General features: G+C 45.7%; 1 protein-coding gene and 1 long non-coding RNA gene across 26 annotated transcripts in view; one reads left to right on the forward strand and one right to left on the reverse strand.

The window, feature by feature from the left end:
• LOC735584 (uncharacterized) overlaps nucleotides 1–5,486 on the reverse strand; it is a 236,762-nt gene extending 231,276 nt beyond the window's left edge. For 20 of the 24 annotated variants that reach the window (XR_010158664.1, XR_010158675.1, XR_010158663.1 and 17 more), the window contains exons 1-2: nucleotides 5,308–5,449; nucleotides 3,290–4,373 (exon numbers count right to left, since the gene is read on the reverse strand). This is a non-coding gene — a long non-coding RNA (uncharacterized LOC735584). Of the gene's footprint in view, nucleotides 1–1,740; nucleotides 1,814–1,841; nucleotides 1,929–2,115; nucleotides 2,189–3,289; nucleotides 4,374–5,307 lie in introns of those variants that run through there. The other 4 variants (XR_010158674.1, XR_010158666.1, XR_010158676.1 and 1 more) reach the window with 4 other exon arrangements.
• A 172-nt stretch (nucleotides 5,487–5,658) lies between these two features.
• Nucleotides 5,659–25,927, forward strand: part of MKLN1 (muskelin 1) — a 381,688-nt gene continuing 361,419 nt past the window's right edge. The window contains exon 1 of one of the 2 annotated variants that reach the window (XM_063815012.1): nucleotides 5,659–5,775. The gene's annotated coding sequence lies outside the window, so the exon portion shown is untranslated. The remainder of the gene's footprint in view (nucleotides 5,776–25,927) is intronic. The other variant, XM_001135321.6, reaches the window with a different exon arrangement.

A 25,927-nucleotide genomic window follows, 5' to 3' on the forward strand; every position in this document is an offset into this window, starting at 1 on the left:
AATACATACTGGTCACAAATACACTGTAGCTAGTATCATTTGTTTTCAGGGAGAAACCTCTGTTTACTATGAGTTTTCTTTGGAATCTCTGTACAGAAAATACTAATGAAATGGACTACTCCCACATCTAAACGTCCCACCAACAGTTTATCTGACCAGGAGACAAATCAAACAAATTAAGGGGAGAAAAGAGATGTAACAGCAAAGTTTCTGTACTCCAGACTAGTTGTTTTTTTTTTTCTCCAAAATGCTAATGGCAGAACTTCTGCTACTGTGTACTGTACCGCACTTCTGGGTACATCCAGCTGTGACCACACCACAACTGTATCGCATCCAGCAACCTAAAGTACTCTTGTGGTTGCTCATGTAAATACTTGGAAAATATCTGCCTCTTCCGGACTCTCCCCTTCATATTATACAAATGCTCAAGTCTCAAAAACAAAACAAGAAACTTCCAGAGAACCTATTCACTTCAAATTATGGAGATCCCCTCTCTCCTTGATCCACAATAAACTTCTGGAAAAGGTCGCCTACAGGCCTTAAAGAATCACCAAATGATTTTCCTCCCCTATACAAGCAAAGCTTTTCAGACAAAAATCTTAACAGTAGAAATGTACCCACATAAACAAGCTGGCCCTCAGGCAAACATTACTACTATTCACACAAACATGGGGCCCTTAGGCAAAGGTACATTTTCCACGAGGCGTATGTGACTGTTGAAAGTAGGGGTTTTGAACTCGACCTCCCTAGGTCCTAGTCACAGTCCTCCCTGATTAACTCCGAGCTTCCGCTCCTCCTCCAACTATAAAATAGGGGTAACAGTACTTCTACGAGTAGATCCATGTTTGGGGAGCCGCAGTATCTGACACATAGAGACCCCACTGAGTGACAGATGAATACGTGTTAGCTATTTTAGCTATTTTTACTATTTTGTCCCTAAATAGGTATGATTTCACAAGTAGCTATTCCATCAAGCTGGTTACTTCTATAAATTCTCACTGCACCAAAATCACTTATGGGGAAGAGGGGGTTAAAAATACACTGTCCAGGCCCTATGTGGATGTGGGTCCAATTGGTCTGGGATTGGGCTGGGCGTTAGAATCCTTCTTAAAGCACTCCAGTTGGTTATTACACGCAGCCGGCCTTCAGGAGCACACAGAAGTGTCTACCCGTCCACCGGGATGTACACACCACCTGTAAGGTCCGAGTTCTGAGCCGAGCAGCGCAGGCAGGCCCTCTCTCCTGGACTAGGCTCCCCGAAGCGCTGCGACGACAAACCTAGCACTGCTCGCCGAGAAGCGCCAAGCCCCTCAGCCAGCGCCGGGGCACCCGCGCCGCAGGGCTCCATCGGGGGCCACACGCCCCCTCGCGCGCCCTCCGCGGGCGCAGGCCCCTGCGGCCCGTGTCACCGCGCCCTCGCCTCCCGCGCCCCGGCCCCCTCCCGCCCACGGCACGTGACTCGACACGCGCCAGCTGCACGCGGGCTCCATCAAAACAAAAACAGAGGAGGCCGGCCGGGCGGCGGCGGGCGCGCGCGGGGGCGGCGGAGAGCGGGCGCGCCCCCGCTGCCCGGCGCCGGGACCGCGCCTCCGCCGCCCCGGGCGCCGCCGGCCGCGCGCCCCGGCAGGTCGGGGGCGGGAGGGCAGAGGGCACCACCCTGTTTACCGCCCCGGCCCCGCCCCGCCAGCGCCCGCTCCCGGAAACGGTCTCCCGGGAGAGGGCCGGCGAGTGCGCACCCACCCGCGGCGGGGAACGCCGGCCCTGCGTGGGAGGCGCCCGGCTCCGGCGGCCCGCCGCCCCCGGCTGCTGCGTGTCACCCCCGTCACGACTCTGCTACGCACTTCGCCCCCAGCTTTCAGCTCCGGCGCTTCCGCAGACCCCTCACGTGGCTGCCGCCTCCCTGCCACGGCACTCCCCGGCGACCGGGGCTGCGGCCCCTAGCGCTGCGAGGGATCCCGAGCCTGTGCCCACCCCACCTTGGACGTCACCCTCCTCGGACCACCCAACCCACACCTTCCGCCTAGGGCGGGGCGAGGGGAGGACGGCTACGAGCTGTCAGGAGCCTCCAGCTTTCCCCGTGACGAAGCTCACCCTCGCCCTGATGTCGCCACTCACCCAGCAGCGGGCTGCGAGCTGGAGCAGACGTTAACACCGAGGGAGGACTGAAGGGAACGTCTTGATTTTTCTCCTTAATTTGCCACAGACACAGGAAAAAAAACAAACAAACAAAAACAGCAGACGCAGCTTTACCTTTGGGCTGGCTTTAAAGCTTTTAAGCTCCCCACGTCATCCTACCCCATGCAACAGACTTACCGAATAGCAATGCCCACCCCACACACCTGCTAGGTAACTCGCCTTCTGGAAATCGGGGGCCCCACCCACCCCGCCTTCTGGAAACCTGCGCCTGGGGTGGGGTTAAAGAGACACTGTCTGGTATCCTAAAGTCAGAGGGCGTGAGGAGACCGGCGCCCTTCGCCCCACCCAGGCGCGCTGCACCCTCCGGTCCCCGTCTCTAGAGTGCACCAAGGCATCCTGCGTCCCTGCCGGAGAAAAGAGGGACGGGGCCAGAGGCCCGAGTTCCAGGGAGTTGCTGATTCCAGTGGAGAACCGAGACACCGCGTCCTTTCTAATTAATAAGCACGCCACCCCCTACCTCCAACCCCACCCCCCCCCCGCCTTTATTTCTTGTTGACAGCAAAGGTGGGGGACGTGGGAGAAAGGCAAGAGTTGTCTCTAGGTTCGGGATGTTGGGCTGCGCGGAGGGAAGAGGTGGGATCTCGAAATGGAAACAGTCCCCCCTTCCTCCCCCCTCCCCTCCTCCTCCTCCTCCTCCTCTTCTTCTGTTTACCTCAAGTTTGAATTTTATCTGCGCAACATTAGCTGGAATGCGGACATTGAAAAAAAAAAAAAAACACTCTCTCAGCCCGGCAGCAGCTCCGGAGGAGCCATGTGGCATCAAGCCACAGCAAAGGGGAAAAAGTGCTCTTAGCAACACAAACATGGCGAAATCGCTCTCACAAGCCGGGTTCCCGCGACAGCCCTACCTTCCCCCGCTCGCCTTCCGAACGTCCTGGCCAGGAACCGCAGACCCCTTCCGGGGGACGGCGAGGGGGCCCCGGGCTGAGCGAGGGTGGGCGCACGGGGCGTGCTAAGGGGAAATTGACTAGCCAGCCGATCAGCCCCGCCGGGAGCGGAGGGGACGCCTTCTTCACGCTCTGAGATCGCAAAGGAGAGCAAAATTCCCATCCCAAAGTCCTGCGGGACCGGCTTCCCCACCCGACGAACTTACCCCAGGGCTGAACGCACGCTGCTTTAGCTCCTTGCCTCGTTCCTTCCTCCCGGGCGCGACGCGAGGTGAAAATGATGCGCACGTAGATTTGTAGAGCGTATTCTTGAGAATTTCCCTGGGATGAATCGGGAGGAGCGGTGGAGACTCCGGAGACAGGTGCCGCGCTGGTCTGGGCTGCCGGCTAAAAGTTGTCCTCCGCGCGGTGGGCGGTGGGGTCCCCGGCCAGGGCCAAGGACCCCGGCTCCCTGCCCCCCGGCGTCGCCCACTTGTCACGCCAGGCTGCTGCGTGCACTCGGCTGCAGGGGAGGTGGCGTAGTTTCTCTTCCTCCCACCTCTTCTCACTCACTTGTTTTTGTAGCCGTGGGCTCCCCTAATGCTTTCCTCTCCACAATGTTGTTTCATTATATCATGTCCATCATGTGACACCAGAGAGGCCTCTCTATGGAAACTTAAAGGGGCTCCCACGTGACTGCAGCAGCAACAACAGCAGCAGGACTGGCGGCGGCGGCCGCAGCGGCGTCCGTACCTCCACCCACTGGGAGCCCCTCGAAGCATCCCGGAGGGGCTTCTGGCGCTGCAGGAGCCCAGATCGGGGAGCCACAGCATCCGGGAGCCGTGGTGTCTGTGCGTGCGTGGAGCCTGTGCTCATGACATAGGAAGCCGAACAGAAGGAGCGTCCTCAAATCCTTTCCTACAGTCACCAAACCCACGCTCTGTTAAAATGACATTTCGTGGCTCCTACTTTGTTTCCCCGGAGAGCAATGAGTTTTCTATCAGGCCTGATTTAGTTTGACAAAAGTCAAAAAGAAAAACTGGATTTGTCCCTCTGCAAGTTCAGTCAGATCGCTGGGAAAACAGAAATGACAAAACAATAATAACAGAAATAGAACCAGGCATTTGATACATAATTACCATCACCACGGCTTTCAAGCTTTCTGGAATTACGTTCCTCCAGTAACTGTTGATGATGCTTGCAGGAGGCAAAATGCAATGCAGTTTTTCTCTTCCGCAGCTATATTAGGGCTTTGTTGCTGACAACAGTGAAAACTTGTTTGTGTCAGGAAGTGAGGTACGGAGATATGACCTGGAAGGTACAGACAAAACCAAAGTGGCAGTTTTTGCATTACTTTTCTGACCACATTCTTTCAAATGGTGACAAGAAGGCGGTCTGCTGTAAAATTCGTGGGGTGTTTGATGGGAAACAAAATAATCAGAAAAACATAATTATCCCTAGCCATACCATACTTGCTAGACGCTAGAAAGTATACATATATGTAACCTCTGTATACATAGAGAAAGCAAAAAGCATGTGCACTTTAATATTTTTGAACCACTAATTTTGTCATCATTTGTACCATTAACAAACACTTGGAAAGACTCACTCAAGTCCAGGGATGTGTGGAAACTCACAATGTTGAGTGCTGTGGGTATTACTGACTCACAGTCCCTTAAAGGGTTTGTACCATAAATCCCAAATTTCTGCCTTAAAGTTTTTACAGACATGGAGATTTTATCCTGTAAATCTAAGCCAGATAGCTATTTCTGGGTTTTTTAGTTCATGCTTTTCCATTTTATAAAGGAAACTGTGTGGATTGGCGGAATCAAGAAAAACTTCGCAAGAAACTGAAGAGTGGGATGGAAGATCTTTTCGTTTGGCCTTGCCTTGACTCTGTCTCTCTCCACCTCATCAGTTTACTTCATCAGCCATGATGAATGAGCTCCATTCCAACCCTTCTAATTCTATAATATCTCTCCCAAGTTTTACCTTCCTATCTCATGCCTAATTCTTTTCATCCCTTTCCTCCTACCTCCCTTGCCTCCCAACTCAGCCCCTTTTCTGCCTGGGGGCTCAGCTCGGGCCTCCCCAAAGACTGTACCCCCCACCCTCCCCTGCAGCTACCCCCACCCCCACGCCCTTCCCAGCTCGGCCTCTCTTCTTTGCAACTCTACCTCCTTACCTCTCTTTGACCTCTAATCACCTTCACAGTCTGGCCCTTGACTTCTGGGCCTCTTCTTACCTCTCTTTACCTGAAATGTCCTGGCCCTCACTGGGGTCTCCTCCACACCCTTCTCTCTGGTCCCATCCCTTCTGCTGCCAAGCCCCAGCGTTCCTCCGGCTCGGCCTGGTCAGCTTGAGCCTCATTTTGTTCGCGTGCCCCTGGGCTGGGAAAGGAGTGTGTGGTGCACAGTGGGGCCAAGGATCCCCTGGGGCCGCGGCCTCTGCCTCGCCCCCTCCACCCCTCCCGAGTCCCGGTTGCGGCGCTTCCTGGGCGGATGGCTTGGAATTGCTGCAGCAGCTGCGGTTCTGCTGTGTCATGCAAGGAGGCGGCGGCGGCGGCGGCGGCGGCCGGAGCTGGAGGGGGAGGAGGGGAGGAACCTGATCCTCCGGTAGCGAAGGGCTAGAGGCAAACACCGAGCTCCTCCAGAGCCGCCCGGGAGCAGGGAGGGCTCCGCTAGCCCGGGGGGCCCTCCCCGCGGGGCAGATGGTAAGTGGGGCGGTGCAGGTGGTCGCCTTGGGAAGGGAGCGCGCAGGGGGGTAAGGTGGGGCGGCGGGAAGTGCTAGAAGTCACCCCAGCCAAACTGAAGGAGCCCAGTTTCCAGCTGAGAGGGACCCAGGCCGTAATAAGGATGTCCAGCCAAACGCAGCAATAATTACTATTGGAGTGACGCCCCGAAGTTGACCCAAGCTACACAGAGGGTGGAGTGGTGCATCCTGAACCCAGGACAGAGCTGGAGGCAATGATTCAGGGTTTGAGAAGTATCAGCCCATCAGCCTGGCGCTTTAAGGTGCAGCTGAGTAGGAAAAGCCAACCCACATCATATTCCCAGAGCCTTGCTGCGCTTTCTGGGTTGTCTTGTTTAAAACTAGTGAAAGGGATGGGAAACCTGCCCAACCTCACTTTAGCCACGAAAATAATGCTCTTGGCCAGTGGCCTTGGACAAACAGCCTCTGGTGCAACAAAACAATCAATAGGAAGAAGAACTTCATTCCCCTCACCATCCTCCTTCCCCAAGTTCCTTTGACCAGCATACCTCATTCGGCTTAAAGGAGAAAGAAAACTATGTGTGACATTCCCTCCCAGCCTACCTGCAGCCAGCCTCCTCACCACACAAACTGCCCATCCCGCTCCTCTCCTCATCTTCAGAGCCATGATTCCAAGAGACATTGCAATACTACTCACTTTAGGTGAGAAGACTGCCTGAAACTCTGAACAATTTCACCTCCCTTGCCCTTTGCCACAGGGGATTCAGAAACCTACAACTGAGAGCAGGGAAATATACGGACAGGCTGGGCACGTAGGAACATTACTTCCTTCACTGGAGTGTAGTTCTCCAGATAACTTTTTAATTGTGATTATTCCCTTCCATTGCACTCCTGGAAATTTCAAAGCACTTTCTAAAACATCATTTTTTTTATGTCAGTCATACATTTAGAGGTAAGGGGTTGATGGGATTAACTGAAAGGCTAATGACTGTCTCAAAAGCACATGCTGTTGCTAGGGAACCCAAGCTCCTGCTGCTCTCTAATCACCAGCGTGTTCCGTGGAAATCAAACTGCTCAGGGTGTTATTAAAATGAATGGCATCGGGTTAAAGGCATTCTTGCTTATGTTGTAGCATCCTGGATTATTATCGATTGCCTCACACCCACATATCTTGTTTTCCTAATTTGATTTCTGTATTTGCGTCACTGCCAGGGACACTCAGACTAGACCAGTCAGTTCACTTCCTGTTTCTCAGAACTGGTTTATATTTGGTCTCGTAGCACTAGCTGGTAAAACATTATCAAACTGATCCTCTTGGAAAGAAATCTTTGCTTCCCATTGAAAACAAAATATTCCAATTAAATTGTAATTCCTATGGAAAACGTCATCATTTGAGGAGTAGACTGCCAGTTGCCATTTGAGAAACCATCCTTGAAATGTAAAGCCTAGAAAAAAAAAACATCATCTTGATTTCTTTTACCCAGAATCTTCATTCCTCAGCACTAGAACTAAGACAAACTCGAGTAAAGAGTAGATTTAAGTATACTTCTAAAATGAAACGCATAAATAAATAAATAAATACATGTCGAAGCTGGGGAAATCATTTAGACTAAACAAGGCGTAAAATTGAATGGAATCCAGGCCCAGGAAGGACAAGTAATTTTGGGTTAGCATTGTGGCATTCAGAGAACACAGTGTGACTACAAGGCTACACTACAAATAGGAAACCCCATCACTTTGTGTACTAATTATCTTTTTTACCGATTCCTCTATGTCCCTGGACAAGACAACCTTGTTTTGTTTTGTTTGTTTTCAGTTCCTTCCTCTTTATAACAAGGATATTGCAAAGACAATATCAGAAAGATAAGCCCTATGTAAATAGGTGGATTCTGATGTAGATAATTTGTTTAGATGGAAAATAAAGCCCTTTGAAAAAGATGTATAATGGCATCGATAGCCTGGATGACCTTGAGTGAGCCATTATAGGTCTTATGTCAGTTTCTTCGTGGAAGCTTAAATGAAAGTGCTGGACTAAAGGATTTCTAAGGTTCCTCCCATTTACAAACTTCTGTGATGAGATTGAACTCACTACATAAAAATTTCAATTTTAGCTTCATTTTGCAATGTTAAATTTAAGCACTGAAACTTTAATATCTATCCATAGGAACCTTGAGGGAAATGATGGGAAATGACTTTCTATTGATATATCCATTTTTAGTGTCTGTTGACAGAAAAATAAATTTACCTTGCTCCCCATGTACTTAGTCTCTCCCTGCCTCAGTGGTATTATGGAAGCAACAGGATAAGAGTTACAAAAGGATATAAAAGTATAGAGAAAGTTCTTTCAGTCTACTTACTTATTTATTATGACAACTGTGTCACTGTGTTACCCAGGCTGGCCTCCAACTCCTGGGCTCAAGCAAGCCTCCCACCTCAGCTTCCTGAGTAGCTGGGGCTACAGGTGCACTTAACCATGCCTAGCCTTTCAGTCATTTTAGATATAGGTAATCCTAAGTACTCTGATGATCAAAGTGGTGGAATGATGGAGGAAGGGGTGTACAAAAAAATAATCAACTGAATCCTCATGGAACTAATAATAATCTATTTGCCTGTGTTTTAATTAGTGCTAGGCAAAAATAGACCTAGCTCAGCTCTTGGAATTTTTCAGATTCACGGTATTGAGAAGTAGCATGAAGAAATGTGAGATTTGTGCCAGAGAGAAAAGACCTGACTTTGAAACCCAACTCTGCCACTTTATTCATTATTGAGTGCTTGCTGTGTGTCAGGTACTGTGCTGGGTGCTGGGAATACAAAGATGAATAAGACACAGTTTCTGCTCTGAAGGACATTATAGTATCATGAGAACAAAGATGAATATACAATTGATCACGCAACAGTGAGATGATATCAATAGGGGAGCTCATAAGAATGGTGCCTAACCCTGACCACGCATAGGGTCTCTAACCACACAAGGTGAATCTTGAGATGCGTTCTGAAGGATAAGTAGAAGTAAGCCAGACAAGTGGGCAGGTTACAGGGAAAGATATTCCAAGCAAAGAAAGTACTATGTGTAAAGACCTTAGGGAAAAAGCTGTGTGCAGGGAGTTGAGGGTGAAGAACAGAGCCTGGCAAGTAGGTTCTAAATAAATACATTGTATAAATGCATGGCAGAAGTCCTGAAGGAGAAATCCAGAAAGATTAGCATGGTTGAGTATGTCATCCTAAAAAGTTTGAACTTATTCTAAGGCCAGTGGAGAACCACTGATGAATTTTAAGGGGCATAGTGAACTGATCAAATGTTCATTTTAGAAAGATCTCTCAGCTGGGTGCAGTGGCACACTACTGTAATCCCAGCAGTTTGGGAGGTTGAGGTGGGCAGATTGCTTGAGCTCAAGAGTTTGAGACCAGCCTGGGCAACATGGTGAAACCCTGTCTCTACAAAAATACAAAAAAAAAAAAAAATTAGCCAGGCCTGGTGGCACACACCTGTAGTCCCAGCTCCTCAGGAGGATCACTTGAACCACAGAAGCGGAGGTTGCAATGAGCAGAGATCATGCCACTGTGCTCTGGCCTGGGGAAACCTACAATCATGGTGGAAGGCGAAGGGGAAGCAGGCACCTTCACAAGGCGGCAGGAGAGAGAGAGCTTGCGGGGGAAACTGACACTTTTAAAACCACCAGATCTCATGAGAACTCCCTCACTATCGTGAGAACAGCATGGAGGGAACTGCCCCCATGATCCAGTCACCTCCCACCAGGTCCCTCCCTCAGCACGTGGGGCTAACAGTTTGAGATGGGACACAGAGCCAAACCATATCACATTATAAGAAAGAAATGATGATGCATGTCTAAACTAAGGTAGCAAGAATGGACATGGAGAGAGGAAGCATTGAAAGGGTTTAAGATATGTTAAGGACATAGAACCAACAGAATTTGATTATTGATGGTATCCTCCATCAATGCTATCCTTCCATTTTCATAAGCCATAAATCTGCTCCCATTATATCCTGCAGATATATCCTGAGGTCCAAGATAGGGACCTCAGGAGGAAAAGCAGGTTGTGGAGTGAAGGCAATTAGTTTAGTTTTCAACATGTTGAGTTGAAGTGTCCATAGAATATCAAAGTGAAGCTGTCTACTACATAATTGAACAGGGAAGTCTAGAACTCAGGAGAGAGATCTATGCTGGAGTCATCAGAATAAGGAATAGTTCATGGAAGTAGATGAAATCCCCAAGAGAAGGCATAGAGAAAGGAAAGAAGAGGATCTACTTTGGAACCCTATGAAAACCCTGATATTTAAAAAGTGAGGAAAGAAAAAATACAGGGGAAAAATATCCCAAGAGGTAGGAGGACCAGGAACAAGTAGTTTCAGAGGAGCCAGGGGAGGAAACATCAGCAGTATTAAATGCCAGCTAGAAGTCAAGAAAAAGAGGATTGTGGCCAGCTGCAGTGGCTCACACCTGTAATCCCAGCACTTTGGAAGGCCGAGGTGAGCGAATCACCTGAGGCTAGGAGTTCGAGACCAGCCTGGCCAATATGGCAAAACCCCATCTCTACTAAAATTAGCCGGGCGTAGTGGCACACACCTGTAGTCCCAGCTACTCAGGAGGCTGAGACACAAGAAACTCTTGAACCCAGGAGGCAGAGGTTGTGATGAGGTGAAATTGCACAACTGCACTCCAGCCTGGGCAACAGAGCAAGACTCTGTCTCAAGAAAAAAAAAAAAAGCAAAGCAAAGAAAAAGAGGACTGAAGTTTTTGGATTTAGTAAGGAGGTCATTGTTGTGTTTGGCAAGAAGGAGCTTATTAGTAAAATGGGAATAGTAGCCAAACTGCAGTGAGTTGAAGACAGGATAAGAGTAGAGGATGCAGATAGATGAAGTTCTTTTATATAAGAAGGACTAAAGGGCAAGTAGGGAAGGAAAATAAAAGAGAGTGGTGTAATCCATGGTCTGCAAGCTTAAGGCTGCACAAGGAAAGAAGGAAATACTACACTAATAGAATTCTTCATTCTCTCAGGCTTCAAATTAAATGGCATTACCATCCACCAATTGTTCAACACAAAAAGCATGTAGATATTCTTGATTCTTCTCTTTTCCTCCGTTTTCACAATCCTCAGAATTCAGGTCAACTTTACCTCCAAAACATTTCCAAAATGTCTCTTTCGGTCTCCACTGCTACCACCCTAATACAAACCATCATCCCTCTTCTGTGCTCTTGTAATAGCTTTCTAAATGGTTTTCCTGCTTCTGCTCTTGTCCTCATTCGCCACAGCACAGCTAGAGTTTCATAAATCATAAGTCTTAAGACATAAATCAGATCATGTGATTTCTCATCTTAGAATCCCTCCATGTCTGCTGATGGCACCTGTGATAAAGTCCAGACTCCTCCTCCATGCAGGGCCCGTGGAGCCCTGTACGGCATCCCCGACCACCTCTTCAACCTGATCTCCCACCACTCTCCACCACTGCAGTGACACCAGCCTTATCTCTCTTCCTCAAACTTGTTGAATTTGCTCTTGTATTATAGGATTTACCCTATATACTTCCTTTTCCTGGAATACTCTTTTGGTCATTCTGATCTTTGCTTTTATGTCACCTCCTCAAAGAAGCCCTCCCTGACCACTCCACCTGAAGTGTCCTTCTCTCTCCACGTTTCCAACCATCCTATATATATATTTTTCATAGTAATGGAACTTTATTTCTATTTGTTTTTATCACATATGGTTGAAAACTCCTCTAAAATGCAAACCTTGTGAAGACTACTGGCATATATCAGGCACTTAAAAAATATTAATTAGGGCCGGGCACGGTGGCTCACGCCTGTAATCCCAGCACTTTGGGATGCCGAGGCGGGCAGATCACGAGGTCAGGAGATCGAGACCATCCTGACTAACATGGTGAAACCCCATCTCCACTAAAAAGACAAAAAATTAGTAGGGCATGGTGGTGGGACTATATAATGAATATATATATATATATATATATATTCATTGGATGTTTATAGTAGGAAAAGGAGAAGAGCAACCATTTATTAGAAATTAGAGACATCAAGAATCAGTCTTAGTGTAATTGGAATGGCTAGTGGTGATGATTACTAGGATTTTAAGATTTTGGAAGTGGAAGAGTTACCAGCTGTGCGATCCTGGACGTTTATATTCTCTGAGCCTCACTTTGTAGTTAACAATACTATATGCCTCACAAGGCTGTTAGGAAAATGAAACGAAATGGAATAGGTATAGGCATAAGGCAGTCTTGTGAAATTACTTTCAGGAATTCAAGACTTCTGCAAATCAATTCACACATTCTACATATGCACTCCCTTGTAATGGAGTTAGCCCTTGATGATTACTTATTATTAGAATAAAAAAATTGACTAAATCATTACTTTGAAAAGATACTAGGATATCTGATAGAACATGGAAATTAAACTATTTAAGAAGAAATCAGAGTACTCCCACAAATCCATAAAAAAAAAAAAACCTTTAAAACTCTGGAAAATTGGGTAAAGGGTATGACAAACAGATTGTAGTCAAAGAAATACAAATGGATCTTAAAATATGTAATAATAAAAGGCATGTGCATCACAACTGCAGTGACATCTATTTTTTACTGTCAAGTTGACAAAAATAAAAAAGTTTAATAACATACTTGGCTGGCCAGGCTGGGAAGCAGGCACTTTCTTATACCGTCAGTGGGAGTGAAAGTGGGTATCACGTCTATGGAGGGCAATCTGGCAACATTTATCAAATTTTTAAATGTACAAAGCCTTTACCCTGGCAATTCTACTTTTATATATTTATCCAATAGATATACTCACACAGGGATTGGAGGATGACTTTTCTAGGACCTTTTCTAGGACTGAAGCACGATTTATAGTAGTAGTTAAAGACTGAAAACAGCCATCAATAGAGAAGTGGTTAAATAAATTATGTGAAAGAGGCTGGGCGCGGTGGCTCAGGCCTGTAATCCCAGCACTTTGGGAGGCTGAGGTGGGCGGATCACGAGGTCAGGAGATCGAGACCATCCTGGCCAACATGGTGAAACCTCGTCTCTACTAAAATACAAAAAATTAGCTGGGCGTGGTGGTGCACACCTGTAATCCCAGCTACTCGGGAGGCTGAGGCAGGAGATTTGCTTGAACCCGGGAGGCAGAGATTGCAGTGAGCCAAGATTGCGCCACTGCACTCCAGCCTGGGCAACAGACCGAGACTCCATCTCAGGAAAAACAACAACAACAACAACAACAACAAACAAACAAAAAAACAAAGAAAAAATAAAAAACAGGTGAAAGATAGGCAGCTGTTAAAAGTTTGAGACAATTCTAGGCATACTTATGTGAAAAGATCTTCATGATACATTACTAAGTAAAAAAAATTACAATGAAGAACAACGTGTATTTTGCTAGCATTGCATTTCTTTTTAAAAGACAGTTTACATTTTTTGGTCTGAAAAACATTATTTGTGGGGAGATAAAATAGAGCAGAGAATGAGCAGATGTGGAGAGAATAGTTGGAAGGTACATTAATGGTTCCTGTGAGAGATCATGGTTGACCAGATTAAGGCAGTGAAACACACAGGGAGAGAAATGATGAGAGCCAAGAGTTATTTTAAAGAAACTGATGATTGATTGGAAATAGTGGGTTATGGAGAGGGAGACGTTGTCATAGTTGACTTCTCTCCCAAGATCAGGTACATGAATAGAGATGTCAAGACCATGACTAAGATGGAGAATCCTAGGACAGAAACAGAATTGCAGGGTGATACAGTTTGGATATTTGTCCCATTTAAATCTCATGTTGAAGTGTAATCCCCAATGTTGGAGGTGGGGCCTGGTGGGAGGTATTGGATCATGGGGGCAGATCCCTCATGAGCCTATTGATGATGAATGAGTTCTCGCTCAATTAGGTCATAAGAGACCTGGTTGTTTCAAAGAGTCTGGGACCTCTGCCTTTTCTCTCTTGCTCCTGCTCACACCATGTGACTTGCTGGCCGCCCTTCCCTTCTGCCATGATTGAAAGCTCCTGTAGTAGTAAATTCTCGCACTGCTATAAAGACATACCTGAGGGCTGGGCGCAGTGGCTCACACCTGTAATCCCAACACTTTGGGAGGCCGAGGTGGGTGAATCACCTGAGGTCAGGAGTTCGAGACCAGCCTGGCAAACATGGTGAAACCCCATCTCTACTAAAAATACAAAATTAGCTGGGCACAGTGGTGGGCACCTGTAATGCCAGCTACTTAGGAGGCTGAGGCAAGAGAATCACTTGAACCTGGGAGGCGGAGGTTGCAGTGAGCCAAGATGGCGTCATTGCACTCCAGCCTGAGCAACAAGAGCAAAATTCTGTCTCAAAAAAAAAAAGAAAGAAAGAAAATAAAGAAAGACATACCTGAGACTGGCTAATAAGAAAATAGGTTTAATTGGCTCATGGTTCTGTGGGCTGTACAGGAAGCATCGCTGGGGAGGTCTCTGGAAACTTACAATCATGGCGAAAGGTGAAGAGGAAGCAAACACATCTTCACATGGCCAGCACAGAAGAAAGAGAATGAAGGGGGAAGTGCTACACACTTTTAAACAAACACATATCTTGAGAACTCACTGACTATCACGAGAAGAGCAAGGGGGACATCTTTCCCCATGATCCAATCACCTCCCACCAGGTCCCTGCCCTAACATTGGGAATTACAATTCAACATGAGTTTTGGGTGGGGACACAGAGCCAAACCATAGCATTCCATCCTGGCCCCTCCCACATTTCATGTCCTTCTCACATTTCAAAACCCAATCATGCCTTCCAAACAGTCCCTCAAAGTCTTAACTCATTCCAGCATTAACTTAAAAGTTTAAGTCCAATATCTCATCTGAGACAATGCAAGTTTCTTCTGCCTATGAGCCTGTAAAATCAAAAACAAGTTAGTTGCTTCCAAGATACGATGGGGGTACAAGCATTGGGTAAATACTGCCATTCCAAAATGGAGAAATTGGCCAAAACAAAGGGGCTATAGGCCCCATACAAGTCCAAAACTCCAGAGGGCAGCATTAAATCTTAAAGCTCTAAAATAATCTCCTTTGACTCCATGTCTCACATCCAGGCCACACCGATGCAAGCGGTGGGCTCCCAAGGCCTTGGGCAGCTCCACCGCTGTGGCTCTGCAGCATACAGCCCCTGCAGCTGCTTTCATGGGCTGGTGTTGAATGGCTGTGGCTTTTCCAGGGCATAGTGCAAGCTATCGGTGGATCTACCATTCTGGGATCTGGAGGACAGTGGCCCTTTTCTTACAGCTCCATTAGTCAGTGCCCTAGTGGGGACTTTGTGTGGGGGCTCCAACTCCACATTTCCCCTCCACACTACCCTAGTAGAGGTTCTCAATGAGGGCTCTATTTCCACAGCAGACTTCTGCCTGGACATCCAGACATTTCCATGCATCCTCTGAAATCTATGCAGAGACTCCCAAACCTTGATTCTTGCCTTCTGTGCACCCACAGGCCCAACACCACATGGAAGCCACCAAAACTTGGGGCTTACACCCTCTGAAGCAATGGCCTGAGCTGCACCTTGGCCCCTTTTAGCCATGGCTGGAGCTGGAGTGGCTGGGATGCTTTCTGCCTTGTCTTGGCTATTCACATTTGGCTCTTCTTTACTTATGCAAATTTCTGCAGCCTTAAATTCCTCCTCAGAAAATGGGGTTTTCTTTTCTGCTGCATGGTCAGGCTGCAAATTTTCCAAACTTTTATGCTCTGCTTTCTTTTTAAATATAAGTTCTAGTTTCAAGTCATTTCTTTGTTTATGCAAATGAGGATAGGCTTTTAGAAGCAGCCAGGCCACGTGTTGGCAGGCGCCTGTAGTCCCAGCTACTCGGGAGGCTGAGGCAGGAGAATGGTGTGAACCTGGGAGGCGGAGCTTGCAATGAGCTGAGATCGTGCCACTGCACTCCAGCCTGGGGGACAGAGTGAGACTCCATCTCAAAAAAAAAAAAAAAAAAAGAAGCAGCCAGGCCATATCTTGAATGCTTTGCAGCATAGAAATTTCTTCTGTCAGGCCAGTTGCAATGGCTCACGCCTGTAATCCCAGCACTTTGGGAGGCCGAGGCGGGCAGATCACGAGGTCAGAAGATCGAGACCATCCTGGCTAACACGGTGAAACCCCATCTCTACTAAAAATACAAAAAAAAAAAAAAAAAAACTAGCCAGGTGTGGCGGTGGGCGCCTGTAGTCCCAGCTACTCGGGAGGCTGAGGCAAGAGAATGGCGTGAACCCAGGAGGCAGAGCTTGCAGTGAGCTGAGATCACGCCACTGCACTCCGGCCTGGGAGACAGAGCAAGACTCCCTCTCAAAAAAAAAAAAAAAAAAAAGAAAAAAGAAAAGAAAATTTTTCTGCCAAATACCCTACATCATGTCTCTGAAGTTCAAAGTTTCATAGATCTTGAGAGCAGGGGCATAATGCCACCAATCTCTTTCCTAAAGCATAGCAAGAGTGACCTTTACTCCAGTTCCCAATAAGTTCCTCATCTCCATCTGAGACCACCTCAGCCAGGACTTCACTGTCCATATCACTATCAGCATTTTGGTCACAACCATTCAACAAGTCTCTAGGAAGTTCCAAACTTTCCCTCATCTTCCTGTCTTCTTCTAAGCCCTCCAAAGTGTTCCAACCTCTGCCCGTTACCCAGTTCCAAAGTTGTTTCCACATTTTTGTATATCTTTATAGCAATACCCCAATTCTGGTATCAATTTTCTGTATTAGTCTGTTCTCGCACTGTTATAAAGACATATGTGGGACTGGGTAATTTATAAAGAAAAGAGCTTTAATCGGCACATGGTTCTGTGGAGCTGTACAGGAAGCATAGCTGGAGAGATCTCAGGAAACTTACAATAATGGAGGAAGGCAAAGGGGAAGCAAACGCATCTTCACATGGCTGGCACAGAAAAGACAGGGTGAAGGGGGAAGTGCTACACACTTTCAAACAACAGATCTCGCGAGAACTCACTCACTATCACATGAACAGCAAGGGGGAAATCCGCCTCCATGATCCAGTCACCTCCTACCAGGTCCCTCCCCCAACATTGGGAATTACAATTCAACATGAGATTTGGGTGGGGATGCAGAGCCAAACCATATCAGCTTCCCCAGACTCTCATCAGAAACAGATGCAGCACCACGTTTGTACAGCCGGCAGAACCAAGAACCAACTAAATTCCTTTTCTTTAAAAATTACCCAGCCTCCATCCTGGTGAACACGGTGAAACCTCGTCTCTACTAAAAACACAAAAAATTAGCTGGGTGTGGTGGCGGGCGCCTGCAGTCCCAGCTACTCGGGAGGCTGAGGCAGGGGAATAGCATGAACCCCTGGGGGCAGAGCTTGCAGTGAGCCGAGATTGCGCCACTGCACTCCAGCCTGGGCGACAGAGCAAGACTCCGTCTCAAAAAAAAAAAAAAAAAAAAAAAAAATTACCCAGCCTCAGATATGTCTTTATAGCAATGCAAGAATGGACTATCACACAGGGGAAGATCAAAAGTTCTAAGTGCAGATGTCCCCTGCAGAGTTGTAGATATGGGTGTGAGGTTCATAAGAGCTGCTGGAACTGGGTTTATAAATTTGAAAGAAGATTGCCTAGGAGGGTAGATAGAAAGACTCAAAGAAAAGTGGGTCCAGGTCTAATCCTTGATCATTTAAGACTGAAAAGAAGAGAAAGAGCTGGCACTGGAGACTGAGAATCAGAAACCAGGAGACTATGGGGCCAAGGAAACCAAGAGAAGAATCTGTTAAGGAGGATCAGCTCTTTGTTAAACACTGCCAAAAGGTCAAGAAAGATTATTTTAATTTGTTTCTCTCGTAAGCGTTAAGCTCCTTGAGAGTTAGTATTATTTTATTATTTATTTTTGTTTCCCTGGGGCTTGCCCTGTGACCCACACATAATAAATGATCAGTAAACTTTTGTTAGATTGAAGAAAGAGAGAAAGATGCATGGCAAGAAAGGCAGACATGCAGAAAGACAGTAGAATTTATGCTTGGGTCTCAAAAAATAACTAAGTAAAACAGATTCCCTTGAAGTTGACTGCAAACCCAGCTTGATCTTAGGAAATGTAAGGAGATTCTTTCTGCTCCCTGTGTTTTACTCTTGAGCTAACACATTGATGGGGCTCCCACGGAACCATATTGTTGCCATGTAAGTACCTTCAGAAAACATTTTGAGAAGTGATATTCACCTGTGTCTGGTCAATCTGAGTCATTTTTATCTTTATTTAGGTCCTAGGTGATGACGAAAAGGGCAATTTGCTTTTCCTCGTCTATGACTCCACCACATCACCCTGAATGAGTTGATGGAAACGGGGGCATCCATTTCTGTGCCACTACAGTTCTGTAATACACTGTAATCACTCATAACGCTGCCCAGCCCCAGTTTCCCATGAGAGAGAAAGGTGACTACTGGCAGGAAGAGACGTCTAACCTCTTAGAGAAACCACCAGCTTCTTAGTCTGTTGTTGTTTCTGCATTAAAGTGTTGCTGCGGGCCGGGTGCGGTGGCTCATGCCTGTAATCCCAGTACTTTGAGAGGCCGAGGCGGGCGGATCACGAGGTCGGGAGATGGAGACCATCCTGGCTAACACGGTGAAACCCCATCTCTACTAAAAATACAAAAAAAAATTAGCCGGGTGTGGTGGCGGGCGCCTGTAGTCCCAGCTACTTGGGAGGCTGAGGCAGGAGAATGGCGTGAACCCGGGAGGCGGAGCTTGCAGTGAGCCGAGATAGCGCCACTACAGTCCGGCCTGGGCGAAAGAGTGAGACTCCGTCTCAAAAAAAAAAAAAGTGTTGCTGCTATCAGGGCCACTGTACAGAATATCAAAGAAGGACATGTTTGACTCTGTTCTAAGAACGTGGAGCTCTTCTACATAATAAAAGAGAGTGTCCTTGAACTAGAAATTTTAGGAAATACAGTAATAGATGTAGTTGAAACAATATTTAAAATGTTATGCCATCCTGTATCATTTAGTTATACCAAAGATCAGCAAACTTTTTCTATTTCTATAAAGGGCCAGAAAGGAAATAATCTAGGCCTTCCTGGCCCTACAGTCTCTGTCTCAGCTACTCAATTCTGCCATTGTAGTGCAAAGCAGCCACAGACAAAATTTAAATGAGTGAACCTGGCCATATTCCAATAAAATGAATTTGAATTTCAAATAATTTTTATGTGTCATAAAATATCATTCTTCTTTTCACATTTTCCAATCATTTAAAAATGTGATGGCCTGGGAAATAGCAAGACCTTGTCTCTACAAAGTACAAATAAAAATAGCTGGGTGTGGTGGCCTGTGACGAGGCGGGGTGGATCACAAGGTCAGAAGTTCAAGACCAACCTGGCCAACGTGGTGAAACCCTGTCTCTAGTAAAAATACAAAAATTAGCCAGGCATGGTGGCAGGCACCTGTAATCCCAGCTACTTGGGAGGCTGAGGCAGGAGAATTGCTTGAACCCAGAAGGCAGAGGTTGCAGTGAGCCGAGATTGTGCCACTGCACTCCAGCCTGGGCAACAGAGCAAGACTCTGTCCCAAAAAAAAAAAAAATCTATTTCTTACATAGTACAGTACTGGGTATTATGGAGTTGAAGATAAAAGGATAGATAATTGATAAGTAGGTAGGTAGGTAGACTGACAGACAAAAGATCTAGTGACTGATAAGTTCTGTGAGAATTGTTCAGGTGTATCACAGTATCAAGGTATAAATGCAGTCTTTTAAAGCAACAATAGGCAGTCAGACAAAACTAAGTTTAAATCTGAGCTCTTTTGCATCCCAGCTGCATGACCTTGGGGTGATTACATACACCATATAAGCTTCAGTTTCCTCTTTTTGAAATGAGGATAATAACACCTACCTCTCAAGGAGGTTGTGAGAATTAAATAAGATCATGTATGTAAATCAGCAGGTGTAGTCCCTGGGAAATGGTAGACAATGAGTAAATGGTAGCTGTTGTTGTAGTGTTACAGCAATATGAAGGTAGGTAACTTATTCAAAAGAAGCACACAACCAAAGGCAAAGCAGAGTAACCTTGTAAGTCAAGAAGTCACAGACACATATAGAAACCCGCAAACCTGGGGGCTGAACACCTGGCCGAGAACATTTGGCTGAAAATAAAAGCAGAAGTGACATTGTCACAGGAGCATACAATAAGGCACCTGGCCAGTTGTCTTGCTTTTGTCTTCCCTAGCAACCAGCTGCTGGGTTGTCTAAGGAGCCCTACTTATAGGTCCAACCCCCAGCCTCCCCAGTACTTAAACGCTGGCTCAGACTGGAGAAAGTCACCATTAGTATCGGCCCCACCATTGTGCTTCCTTTCAGTCAGGTCAGCCATGGGGCCTCAGACATCTGTAGCTCCCTCCTATTGTGCCTCCCCACCCCTCTGCCCAATATGGGTTTCCACCTTGCCCTCAATACCTCAGTCTCTGGTCCTCCTGCCTTGTATCCCAGTCTCCCTTTGGATGTGGGTCCCTGTCTTGAACTCCAGCCTACTTTACCATGATCCTGATGCCTTCTTTAGCTTAGTTCTGACCAGTCATCTTTGCAGAGGGCTGTATTCTGCTGCCTACACCCCTGCTGTGCTCTCCTCAAACCATGGGACATATGCGCCTTCCCCTTTATAGCTAACCCATTGCTAGGGTAAGGCTAAACTGCCTGGTATTAACAGCTTCCTGAACTTTATGTGATTAAGAGACACAAGGTTTTGCAGAGGCCAGCTGCCCAAATCCAAGCTGGTTTCTATATTCATAGCCCGTGCTCTAGGGAGCATCCCCCAACCCTGGTCTTGGCTCATACCCTCTCTCCACTGGCTGTATGCAGTCAACTCCTCCTAGCATGCCTTGTGATCCTGTTATGGCAACATCAGTAATGCTTTCCCAATACAAATGACAAAATTATTGGCACAGGGACACGATATAGGGGTAATGGAGAACTTCAGCTTATCTGATATCTACTGACAGTCTCATTCTGCTGAAAAGTGATCGTCAAATAAAGTTGGCATGACTTAAATTTAAACTAATTGCTTACTGAAGAAGTACTATTCTGTGCTTAATTCTAACCAGCTAAGAAAAATATGTTGGCAAAGTAGGAGTGACAAACAACTTAAAATAAATGACCAGGGCAGCTTTGAATTTGTAATAGCCAAAGAAGGCAATTCTGCACCTGCTAACCTGACATGAACAAGAGGAGCAAGTTAAGAGAAAATATGGACACAAGACTCCCTCTGGCCAGGAACTAGGAAATAAAGGGCAAGAGGAGTCATATGATTGGAAGTGTACATTTTTACAAAATCAGTGGTTTAAATGAAGAAAAGACGAGCATCCAAAAAAAGATCAGGCTAGGCACTGTGGCTCACACCTGTAATCCCAACACTTTGAGAAGCCCAGGCAGGAAGATTCCTTGAGGTCAGGAGTTCGAGACCAGCCTGGGCAACAAAGTGAGACTTCTGTCTCTGCAAAAAATTAAAAACAGCCTGGCACGGTGGCTCACGCCTGTAATCCCAGCACTTTGGGAGGCTGAGGCAGGAGAATCACGAGGTCAGGAGATCGAGACCATCTTGGCTAACACAGTGAAACCCCGTCTCTGTTAAAAATACAAAAAAAATTAGCCGGGCGTGGTGGTGGCTGCCTGTAGTCCCAGCTACTCGGGAGGCTGAGGCAGGAGAATGGCGTGAACCCAGGAGGCAGAGCTTGCAGTGAGCCGAGATCACGCCACTGCACTCCAGCCTGGGTGACAGAGGAGACTCCGTCTCAAAAAAAAAAAAAAAAGATAAATATAAATAAATAAATAAATAATAAATAAATAAAAATCCAGAAGAAAAAGATTAAAAAGATCAATCTGGTTGTTCTGGAAGTGTTCAATTAAGCTTGTACGTTTGAAGGACATGTACAAAAGGCAGGAGAAGGGGTATATAACGAGGCTTCCTTCAAAAAGGAGGGCTCAGATCCGTGAGACCCATGAGAACAATGCCAGAAGGGCTAATGACCAGAGACAGCTGAGGTCTGGGAAAAGTATTGAAGACAATGAATTATGAACTTTTATTTTTGCTTATGTTTATAGTAAAGAATAATAAAGAAGGAAGGATAGTACCATTGAATGGGGCAGACTGTCATATGTGAGTAGTTAAGTGAAAAATAGAGTCATTTAACTATAGCATGTCCTAGATTCTAAGGTACAGATATCCCCCCATGTTTTTAATATTTCTAAAATGAGAATGTAGGTACATTTAACACGGCGGTGTTTTTTGGGAGGGCTCTCAAAACAGCCATTAAATGGTGGTGCATCCTACCATATATTTTTTTTTTTTCCTGATGGAGTTTCACTCTTGTCACCCAGGCTGGAGTGCAGTGGTGCGATCTTGGCTCACTGCAACCTCTGCCTCCCGGGTTCAAGCAATTCTCCTGCCTCAGCCTCCCAAGTAGCTGGAGTTACAGGTGCGTGCCACTGTGCCTGGCTAAATTTTGTATTTTTAGTAGAGATGGGGTTTCACCCTGTTGGCCAGGCTGGTCTTGAACTCCTGACCTCAGGTGATCCTCCTGCCTTGGCCTCCCAAAGTGCTGGGATTACAGGCATGAGCCATCGCATCCGGCCCATATGTTGATCTTAGAATAGAAGAAATATGGCCAGGTGTGGTGGCTTACACCTGTAATCTCAGCACTTTGGGAGGCTGAGGTGGGCAGTTCACCTAAGGTTGGTAGTTTGAGACCAGCCTGACCAACATGGAAAAACTCCGTCTCTACTAAAAATACAAAATTAGCCATGTGTGGTGGTGCATGCCTGTAATCCCAGCTACTCGGGAGGCTGAGGCAGGAGAATCGCTTGAGCCTGGGAGGCAGAGGCTGCGGTGAGCCGAGATCATGCCACTGCACTCTAACCTGGGTGACAAGAGCAAAACTCCATCTCAAAAAAAAAAAAAAAAGAAAAAGAAAGAAAAGAATAGAAGAAAATGGAATTGTTTTTCACTTAGTTCTGCTGGTATCAACCACACTCAGCAGATGAAGGGTCTACTTGGGATCTTGGAAGTGGCAGTGTAGCCAGTGACCACTAACAGGTGGGAAAGAGTCAGAAAGGAGTTTGGAGGCCACACGCAGAGGCATATTATCTCATGGAGCACACAGAGGAGAGTGGGCGAGTACGACTGAAGAACAGGAGTGCAGCAAATATTAGAGACAGAACAAGAAGGAAAAACTGATCAAAACCTCTGAGAAGGGGTAGAGAGAGCCCATTGCCGGCCCACAGAAGCCAAGTCACTGAACATGTGTGTCACAGAAGAGGATGGAATGGAGACAGGGGATATGTGTTGAAAAGATCAGGCATGGCCAAGATGCAAGAAGGAATAAAAGAACTGCTGTGAAGATACTCAGAACAGTGTCTAACATGCAGTCAGATGGGAATGGCTTGCCCTGGGCGGGACATTTTGAACTGTGCCTGGAGCATAGTATGTGTCTACCACTGTGTCCTACCTCTTCTGAATCAATTAAATGATTGACTTAAAGCCCTGGTGCTCCAGGTTCCAACTATGTGGCTTCAATTAACCACATAGAAGTCTCCTCTGGGAAGGTATTTAGATCAGGATGTGGGTTTGCGATCACAGATCAGGAAAAGACATTGTGAACTGGTATAAGCAAGACGCTGAGTATTTTTGTTTTTGTTTGCTTATTTAAAAAATGACAAGGAATGGTCCGAATAAGTAACCAGGGAAAAAGGGAGCCAAAAGCCAGAAACATTACCAGAATAAATTCAGGGGAGAGTTGGAGCTGTGGTCTGTTTCTACTAGGTCTGTGGAACTCATGTTGAAGAAGGAATTTAGAAAACCTATAGATCAGTTGGCTGTGGAGGAAATTGTTCCAACCATATATGAGCAGGCCCCTAGACACTGTGATGTGTCCAAGTGGTCCATATGCAGCTTGAACATAAAGAGAAGGGACAGAAGTATCGCCTCTGATTCAAAAAAAAACAAAAAACAAAAAATGGAAAAACATGTGGCCAGGAAGAATGGAATGCATTTCAGATGGATTAAAGAATTAAATGTGAAAAGTGACCCATATAATAGGGGTGATATGTGCTGAAAAGATGAAAGTAGTGTAAGCATTTTTTGACCTTGGAGTGGTAAAGGCCTTCATGAGCAAAAAAGCAATGGTTTATGGTTTATAAAAGAAAAGCATTGTACTTGAGAGGCTGAAGCAGGAGAATCACTTGAGTCCAGGAGTTTGAATCCAACCTGGGCAACATAGCAAGACTTTGTCTCTAAAAAAGAAGAAGAAAGAAAGGAAAACATTGATATATTTCATTGCTTAGAACTTTTAGCTTATGTAGATAAGGCAGTAGCACAAACAAAATTAAAAGATACATGAGAAATTCTAGATTTTTTTTTCATAGGGTCTTGTTCTGTTGCCTAGGCTGGAATGCAGTTGCACATTCATAGCTCGCTGTAACCTTGAACTCCTGGGCTCAAGCAATCCTTCCAGGTAGCTAGGACAACAGGTGTGTGCCACCATGTCTGGATAATATTTTTTTTTAGAGATGGGGCATCCCTATGTTGCCCAGCCTGGTCTCGAACTCCTGGACTCACGTGATCCTTCCCCTTCAGCCTCCGGAGTAGCTAGGACCACACGTGTGTGCCACCTCACCTTTTTTTTTTTTTTTTTTTGGTAGAGACAGGATCTTGCTCTGTTGCCCAAGCTAGAGATTCTAGGACTTTATGTATATGACAAGCGGTAGTGTCTTTAACATGCAAACAACTCATACACTTACAAGAAAAAGACAAGATCTCAAAAGAAGAACGGGTAAAGAACAACAAAAGGCAAAAAGGAAAAAAAGGAATTCAACTGGTCAATGAAAATGAAAATGGTCCAGTTTCATTATTAATTAATGAAAATGCAAATCAAAGTAAAACCCAGATGCCTTTGTGCCTAGCAAATTGTAAGAATTTTAAAATGATATCTTACATGGATAAAGAGTCAGGGAAATAAGCACTCTCATACCACATTGGGAATATAAATTGGTATAAACCTTCTGAGAGCAATTTGGTATTGTTTATTAAAAATCTTAACATACACAAACCACTTATTTAACACAGCAATTTCACCTTTAAGACTTCATCCTAAGAAAATAACTACAGGTACTAAGAAAATTTAATGTAGAAGAATATTTAGTGTAGCATTCTTTATAATATTAAATATTTAGAGATAACAAATGTCCAAAAAGAATTATTGCATAAATTTTGTGTATTCCCATGATGAAATCTATGTATCCAATAAAAAGCAGGTTATGGAAGATATCATGACATCAGAAAAAGTTGGTCATTTATTATTTATTATTTAAAGACAGGGTCTCTCTCTGTCACCCAGGCTGGAGTGCAGTGGCCTGATCATAGCTCACTGCAGCCTTGACCTCCTGGGCTCAAGTGATCCTCCTGACTCAGCCTCTGAATTAGCTGGGACTACAAGAATGTGCCACCATACCCTGTGAATTTTTAAAAACTTTTCTTAGAGACAAGGTCTTGCTATGTTGTCCAGATTGGTCTCGAACTCCCAGCCTCAAGGGATCATCCTGCCTCGGCCTCCCAAAGTGCTGAGATTACAGGTGTGAGCCACCATGCCCAGCTAGGTCATTTATTTTTAAATATATTTTCTCAGAAAAAAAGAAAGACTGACCACAGAAAAATATTAACAGTGGCAATATTGTGGTAGTGGATTTATAATTGATTTTATTTTATGGGTGTGATTTCTATAGTTAAGTTCACTTCGATAGACATGCGTGTTCTTATAGTATGGATAAAGAAGAAATTTAAGATGAAATGGGAGCCAAGGTGAATGATGAAAGGATACATTTAAATTAGACAAAATTTAAATTTAGATGAGATTCAAATTTAAATGAGCTTCAAATCTTCTGATCCATACAAACTGTATCTAGGGATACAAAAGGAACTTCCAGGTATGATTATAGACATGCTATGAGGAATTGCTGAGGATAGAACAAATACCATATGCCTAGGGTTGGGCAACTATGCCAATTTTTAAAAGGGAACATGGTGGATTCCAGAACCTACAGCCTGATAAGCTTAGTTTGGTAAGGGAAAGAAAGTTGGTATCAATGAGAGCCAACCTGGGTTCACTTAAGTACTTCCAAACCACTCTCATTT

Source organism: Pan troglodytes, chromosome 6 (assembly GCF_028858775.2).
Source record: "Pan troglodytes isolate AG18354 chromosome 6, NHGRI_mPanTro3-v2.0_pri, whole genome shotgun sequence".
NCBI classification, from domain to species: Eukaryota; Metazoa; Chordata; class Mammalia; order Primates; family Hominidae; genus Pan; species Pan troglodytes.